Here is an 8,883-nt window from a genome sequence, read left to right as displayed (position 1 = left end):
TCCACCAATTTATTTTCCTTGCAGGTTAACAAATGAACATTAAACAAAGTTATAATAATAATATTAACTACTAAAAGGAATGATCGGAAAGAAAAATATAATATTATCAATCAATAATCTATACTATATACTACAATATTCACATAATTAACTGCTAACCGTCATTCAAGTGAAGTGACATAAATCTCTCCCTTTGAAAGAGAGACCAGACCGACTCCAAAAAATGTTCAACCGTGTTTTAGTAAAAGGTCCCATCATTAGTTTCAACAAAATCATAATATTACTTTCTAAAAATAAAAGATTATCTGAAAGTGTATATATGAAGAGAACATTTGAGTGAACAAATGGTTGACATATTATACACTTGAACAAAAAATAAATCATCAAAAAATAATACGTATTGGATAAAATTGCTAAATGGATACTTCAACATAACAAAAAGATTATATAAAATCATCAAGCAGAATCTAATGGCTCATCCTCGATGTTTCTTTCTTTCAACGCTGTCCATTCTTCTGTCTCTGGAATTGGGGAAAACAAACTAATCAGAACAAGGGAGCATAAAGATTTTATCGCTTATTTGAAAACTTGCTGCAATAGACTTTGAAAGAGTTGTCAATTGTAGGCAACATTTTACTTACTTGGCTTGTCTCCAATTGCCGATAGCCGTTTTTGTAGGATTGAAGCCACAAAGAGGAAGATGGAGCACATACCAAACATAACAGTGATTGGAAATGCATTAACCTACAAATATTGAGATTGTTAGCTTCCAATAGCCATCCAGAACATCAAAATCGTAATCTTGAAATGGGATTTTGTCATCTGGATTCACATCCGCGCATAAATCAGCTAGATCAAATTAACTGGATCAGCAAGTTGCAATCAACCTTCGAAGGAAGACTGATTTGGATTAAGATACAAAGATATTTGGGCAGGGTGGGGAAGACAAAACTAATAAATAATTCTTTTTTCTTTTTTGTGGGGGTTTTAGGGACAAAAATGGAGAAATTGCAATAGACATACATTGTACAGCACGATGCAGACAAAGATGTTTAGTGGGATGCGGAAGAAGTTCATGATGGTGCTTCGGGCCTCCTCAGGTATATATTGGGATCTCATCTTCATAATGGATGGCCAGAAGATACCTACACAAGCTTCAAAAGTACAGAAACCAAGAAGCTGGAGAGAGCCTGAGAATGAGATACCACCCCCTTTAACATTTGAAGGAGTTATGAAGAACTGTCATAGAGAAGTAACAAGTTATATATTGCCCAACAATATAAAATCATGTGAAAAAATAAAAGAAACCAGGACATACATTGGTCACTATGGGGAGCAAAAGCGAAGCAGAAGATATAACAAAAACAATCTGCATGTAGCTCTCTACTTTGACTGTATTGCGGGCCAATAAACGAGCTGCAATTGTGCTTCCCAACATTGAAGCCAGCATAAAAGTGGCAAAATAAATCCATGTGGAATATCCTCGTCATTTGGACTAAGAGCAGGTGTCCAGAGGAACACAAATGTGTACATCGAACCTTCAAACAAAGACTGTATCGCACCGAGCAACGCAATCTTCTCATCTGACAAATATCAATTTCCAAGGACTTGAATTAAACAAGAGATGAATATATATCAGCATGTATTGCTGCTTGGTGGCCGCAAACAAATGAAATAAACAACCGAAGTTCAAGGGAAGCCGCTGAAAAGTATTTACATCAGATTACTGCATTGACTTCTTTAAATTCTTAGGTGATTAAATGGAAAGATGGCAAGAACGGAAACCTTTTACTTCTCTTTGCAGGGCTACTGATTAATTAATAGAAGATTCTTCATGTAAAAAATTTAGGAATACCTGAGGCAATTGCTACAGCTGCGCCCTTGAATTGAGTAAGCAAGTCCTTGCTCTCTGAAGTGTCTCCATAATTCTCTGTCCATGACGCTAATATTACAGCCATTCCGATGGATAGAAATATGGCAGCAGCATCAAAGGGCGATACTGGTCCAAGATTCAAGGTATCGACCAGTAGATTTCCAAACAACCCAGATAAAATGGCAACAAGACCATTGCCAAGAAATATTGCCTTGGAGAAAGTTAATGAGAGCCATTGCTGGTCAAAACCCCTCTGCAGATATATATTGAATCAAAGATTTCAATCAATAACTATCCAGAACCAGAAGGCTGTAATTTCTAGACTCGACAATAAAAGAGTTGATAAGTATAATAAATATAGATTTTAGTAAACAAGAAAATTAGCAAATACAATTTTTCAGATGCGCAAGAGAAACAAGATGATAGAAAAGGTACAGACAAGTTCCTTGTATTCATGTATATACATGGGCATCTCACCTTGAAGTGCTCTGCCACAAGCCATGACTCAAATGCAGAAAACAAGAGCGATGTGGCAATACCACCCAAAACACGTCCAATCATCAGAACTTTGTACTGAGGAGAATGCTTGGTAATGCAGCTCAGTGTATACGTGATGCAGTAAGTAATACATGCTCTCTTGCGCCCCCTGCAATTTCAACATAATAATCGAATAAGATAATTTCCCAGAATGATTACAGATATACTATTTGAAGAGGATGTCATACTGTTTATCTGCCAGAGATCCAACAATTGTACCAAACAACATGGAAGACCCAAATCCAGCGATAAAGAGCTGTCCAATTTCACCTTTTCCAAACCCATACGTAGTGTAAAGATAGTAAACATATGGACCCTGTAGCCAGTCACCAGCTGTTTCACGTGGAAATCAAACGTCAGGACAAGAAAGAATAAATGTTTGCAAACATTTCAATGGACCAAAAAAATTGAAAAGAAAGAATCATAATCTACAAATATTTCGCAGAACCAAAAAGATAATTGCTTAAGCTCCCACCAAGGGCGAATCATGTAGATTGCATCTGTCTTAATTACTGTTTGGAAAAAAAAAAGCATAAAGGATCAATGAAATCTGAGCGCAGAATCACATTCCTCATTATAGTTTATACAACTACTAAAAAAATCAGTACTAAGTAGTTCAATGCATTTTGAGGATGAAATATTCAACTCTATTTGACTACAATAAATCATAGCATCAAAACCAATCATTCGAGCAATTAAGGTTTCTCTCCCTCTCCTAAAATCCAAAATAAAATTCCACAAATCCAACACTCTGAGCAACATACATTCCTCAGCCAAAATCACTAACCCAGAAACCAACATCTAGATCCACCAAGAATCCAACAAGTTCAGTATCACCCACAAACATCAGATTCAAAACATATAGCTCGAATCCCAAAAGTCCAAGCATTCAATACATCAGATCACCCACCGCAACCTCCAATTCACTAACAATAAACACAAATCGACAGCTCACTCTCCCAAAATCACCTCGCACAAACCCCACATCGAGTGGATCAAAAGCATTTACAAAGGAAAATCCAAGCACAAACAAACTGTCAAACGAAATTGAATCGCTAAAGAAGGGAATCAAATCAAAACACACACAAAGCAACAACATTGACCAAATCAAATCACACTCAGACATAAAATGCCGAACCAATCACTCCTCGGATCCCATATATCACAACAGATTTGACCTACCCATCATGAGCGAGTAAACAAGCAAGTAATTATTCTTGAACGATTCAAAGACCGAGGAAGTATTAATCCGATCTTTGTTGGTTTTGCTCAGCTCCAAAGCTGCCACCACCGCAGCCAAAGCCCCAAACACCAGATAATAAAACAGCTCCATCTTCCCTTTCTCCTTCCTCACGGAAAATGAGGATAAACTGAGATATTTATCGCAGATTCACAGAGACAGCTGATTCAGTGTAGCTGGGAAAGTGTGAGATATATGTCTCTATATATATATATATCACGGATACGCCACATTACACACACTAAAGCGTGTTCTGTGCACGTAGCTAAGAACATGAAACCGCGTTTTTAATATTTTTTGCGTTTTTAACACGTGGTGGATTTCCATTGGTAGAGCAGTGTCGGTAGTTTGAGTCATGTGTTGGTGAAGGTCGTTACTGGATCTTAGATCTTAGATTTCCGCGATCTATGGATTCCAGCCGTTGGATTAGAAATGTATGATCACTGTCCTTTGATCGGCGGTGCCATTGTTTTTTTTTTTTTTTTTTTCTTACAAACATAATAATAATAATAATAATAATAATGGATAGGGGTGTGAGTATTTATAATCGACTCAGAGAGTCAGATCTTGTTTTAAATTTGAGATTTTTAATATCAGGTCGAAAGATCGATAGTAATCAATATTGAATTTAATTAATTCTTATAATATAATTTTGAATATGTTGTATTTGGATTAATGTTTGTTTGGATGAATCCAATTTTTCAAATAGTTATTTTTAGTTGATTTCGAGTTCATTTCATTTCAATATGGAGTCATTTTTCAAATCGGTCTAAAACGCAAGATAAATTCATTTTTCTTAAAATTATATGCATAGTGTCAACAGTATACCTTGAGAAATCAATATGGGGATACTATGATGTATAATTAACATTTTAAATTTCAGAGATATATATATATATATATATATATTATTTGTATGGGTAAAATATAAAATGAGAGAATGTACGGGGGAATCGAACCAAATGCACCGACACAAAGCCTAACCCCAAGTTTTTCGCCAAAATAACACTTCAAAATGAATATTTGTACGTCAAATTATACAACTTCCCACATATTGTATTATCCCAATAATTATTATTATTATTATTATTATTATTCTCGATTTGCAGATAGATCTACTAGCTATTTGGCTATACAAAACAAAATAATTAGGGAAAAATATTTAATGAGAAAACAATTAATATAACTTGACTTATATAATGATTCCCCCCATCTCATTTTAATTGTTGACTTTATTTGGATTGAAGATGAGGGAGGGAGGGATTGATTATAAATAATATTGATTGGTGTTTATGAAACATTTAAGAAACTTGAGGCTGACCGAAGGAAAATCTGAACGAATGGTTTCTTTTGTCGCACATGCTAATCCATGTAAATTCTAAGATGGTATACGTCGTATTCAGCAATCAGAAAGATAAACACTGGGCAGATGATTAAATCGGTAAGTGGTCATACTTGACTTATTTCGAGCTATTGTGACAGGTTTTTCTTTGTTTGCTTTTTAATCATGTCTGGTTAAACATAGAACTCTGTGGCTCAATATAATTCTCAGAGTTTGCATTCTGGCTAGGTTGAACTCCAACTTATCATATTCATATTCGATGCTAGATCACACAAAATTTATTATTTTAGACTTGCTTTTGTCTAGGCACGATTGAGTGCATACCTCGTAAATATTGCACTTTTTATTGCCAAACCTCGGTTCAGTTCTATCACCAACTGGTTTTTTCAACACGTGCACCTTTCAATGGAGATAGAAGACTTGTTCCAAGAATTGACTCTCATTGATAGTTTCTTGGAACACTCTTTGGATATCATCATTTTCAAGTGCTAGCAAATTGATTTTCACTTCCAGACCGTCAACTTCCCTTCGCTGCAAACAACTAGAAATGTTTTACTTATCTGTTAGCTTTTTGCTTTCTGTCTCAGCTTCATCAAATAATTGAGAGGGTCTTTTAAACTCATCTACCATATCACACAGTACCGTGACAAGATCATCTTGTGTGAATTCATCTGAATCAAAATTAAATACCATGTCATCAGCAATTTTCATTTCAATGTATGACGTATCCGGTTCAACATCTTCCATGAGACACTAGATCTTCTCATCATGACTTTCACTTGAGGATATCTCTGAACTTGATTGATATGATTTTGAGTTAGCTCATTTGTTCTTCGTTTCCTCAGCAATAAGTACTCTTCGATCTCTCTTTTTCTTGAAAGATCTTTTGTCATCTTTGGACCATATATTTTTGAATGACTTCTTCTCTTCTTTATTCGGCATGTTGCAGTATGCAATAAAACGACCTCGCTTTACACGAATAAAACAAGCTTAATTATCACCAGCTTGGTCTTTTTACAACAAGAATTTAATTTAAGTTGATTTTTCTTCATAAATTTGCCCTTTTTTAACAAATAAGGACTGCTGTAAGCTTTTTCATTGGCGGTTGAAATTGGGGCTGTGGTGGCTAGAGATTTAGATGTTTGATAAGTGGATGGTTATTCTTCTGTCCAGATTCTCAGTTCAAACTCATTGGCTTTAAGATCAGCGAACATGTCGTGCAACTCGAGTTGGGTGAGATCCTTGGACTCCTTCATAGTCATTATCTTTACTTTCAATTCTTTAGGCAATGCTCTCATAACCTTCAACATAATTTCATGGTTAGAGTATTCTTATCGGAATATGCTAGTTCAATAAAAATACTAGTAAACCGTTCATCAAACTCATTAAGAGTTTCGTCGTGCTTCATTTTGGCATTGTCAAATTTCTGGATTTCAACAGTTAGCTTGTTTATTTTGGTTTAATCGTTGCCCTCACAGAGTTGAGTCAGCTTCTCCCAGATTTCTTTGATTGTTTTACATGTCTTTATCTTGCTGAACATGTTCTTGTCCATGATTTTGTATAGAATGTCTTTGGCCACATTGTGAAAGTTGTCTTTCTTTTTATCATTAGTTGTCCATTCAAACCGATGCTTTTCTACCATCTGTGGAGCACCATCATATATTTCTACTACTATATTGGCTTTCGAGATCTTCATTGGACTGTCTGTGATGACATACTACATGTCATCATCTTGAGCTGTTAAATGTGTATGTATGCATATTTTTCAATCATCATAATCTTCTTTTGATAACATTGAAGTCTTTTTAAAAAATGTCATTTTAAAATATAATTATCAGAGTTCGAGAAAAATCCGCTTTGATATCACTTTTTGGGATCATATTAGAGTTTAAAGGGAAGATGAATAAACTCTAATAAAAAAAACTCTTCAAACTGAACTGCTTTAAACAAATTTTAGGTTGTTAAGAAATATTCTCGAACGACTAGTTTTTGTTGGACCACTGAATAATGAATAAATGTGGAAATGGTCCGCCTGAACTAATGATGAACTAAATAATGCAATAAATAGTTAACACGAAACGACTTGAAAATAATATGCAATAATGTAAAGTGTGTAATAAAATAAAACATTTTTATGGATGTTCGTATATAACACTCCTACGTCAACCCTTATTCTATTTAGGTAGTTTTTCACTAAAATATTTTGGTTTTACAACGTCTTATAACAACCCACTTAATCTAGAACTTATCAGTGTCAAAGTTGAAACTCTTAATGATCACTTTACAAGGTCTGTATGTTTAAGAACTCTCGATTCACCAGAAAACAATACAAAATAACTCAATGGTCATCTTGAAGACTTGAATTGGTAATATAGTACAAAATGATCTTTGAAGATCAGATATATTCTGATAGACGTGTACTTTGAGCAGCTTGAAATTATGTTGTTTTGAGTGTGCTCATAAATCTTTTGAGAAAGTCAATAGGTAGATGCGTGAGAATTCAAAAAAGATCTGTATGAAGTTCTTGAGTTTTCATATTTATTGTTGAAGAGCTCCAATGATCAGATTTGTTTTTCAACGATCATCTGTAACATCACCTGACATAATGGACTTCTCACTTTCAATCGCCGTACATATAATTAAATTCTCACTTAATGTTCCTTGTGTTTTTGTGACTTTAGACTTTTTTTCTTTTCAAAAAGCTAACAGACCATGGATGAAATAGAAAGCCTTCTGTCATTCAGGATTTGGTAAGATATTGTGTAATCATTCTAAAAATAACAGTTTTTGAAGGGCTTGACTTTCAATATCCTTTTTGAAATTACTCAAGTCTGATCGGTTGCAGTTTGGTTGGAGTTTCTATATTTTTAACATGTGTACTGCAAATAGAAATTTGATCTGGTCAATTTTTCAGATGATACATTGCAGCTCTAGTTCAGATAATATACAGGTTTACTCTGAACAGATTGAAATTCTGATGTTCTGTCTGAATGACTTGAAGTGATCCAATGTTCTGAAAACCTGGAATTGCAATTTAAAGAGCGACATTTGTGGATCACCCAAAATTAGGATAGTAGAAATATTCTAAGAGTGGGTGATATTGATAAGTGAACACATCTGACTTGTGATCAAGATACTTTTATTTTTTGTTTTTTGATATGTTTAGGTTGATAAATACTCCTAATTAAATATGATGTTATTCAAACGTCTTTAAACATTATTTAAATTTTGATGATCGTATTTTCAACTTTTAATCATCAACGTGAAACACATGTACATTTTTTTAGTTAAATAAGAAGAGATATAAGAAAGAAAAAGGAAGAAGAAATCATGCAGACGAGCGAAGACAATAGTCATTCCCAAAGTCTCTTTTTGAGTCCATATGAAAGACTAAAATTTCCATGGGCTTAAAAACGGTAAACCTAAGTAAAAATCAGAGGAAAATGAAATGTGAATAGCAACTCCTTTCTACAAGCAAGAACAAGCCAAAAAAAACTCCTCTGCCTCCCCCCTTCTGACCCATTGTTTAAGAAGAATAATTTATTTGTATTTAGAGGAGGCTTGAGACTAAAAACCCAAAAAAAAAAAAGTTTTGGATTGAGGCCTGGTTGTTTTCCTCTGGTTTTATACATCATCTTCAATTCTTCATTAGAGATTACCATGATCATCTCCACCCGAGAAGAAGGAGATGTGTTTAATTGGAAAAGAATAAATGCGAGAATTATTCGTTTTACAAAATAAGATATCATATAGATTTTTTCTTGTGCAGTCACATACTTTCTGGGCTACATATCGTTAAAATGCAAGCAATCTGAGCAAGAAACTCATTTTTCAATTGAATGAGAAATTAGTAACTGTCTTTGAGTTTATATACTAAGCGAGAAAGCTAAT

General features: G+C 34.3%; 1 pseudogene; it reads right to left on the bottom strand.

Annotated features, from left to right (window-relative positions):
* Positions 1-289: 289 nt before the first annotated feature.
* Positions 290-3,864, bottom strand: LOC142533009 (uncharacterized; annotated as a pseudogene).
* Positions 3,865-8,883: the final 5,019 nt, after the last annotated feature.

Source organism: Primulina tabacum, chromosome 18, assembly GCF_025594145.1.
Source record: "Primulina tabacum isolate GXHZ01 chromosome 18, ASM2559414v2, whole genome shotgun sequence".
Classification (NCBI taxonomy): Eukaryota; Viridiplantae; Streptophyta; class Magnoliopsida; order Lamiales; family Gesneriaceae; genus Primulina; species Primulina tabacum.
This window is presented reverse-complemented; position numbering and strand designations above follow the sequence as displayed.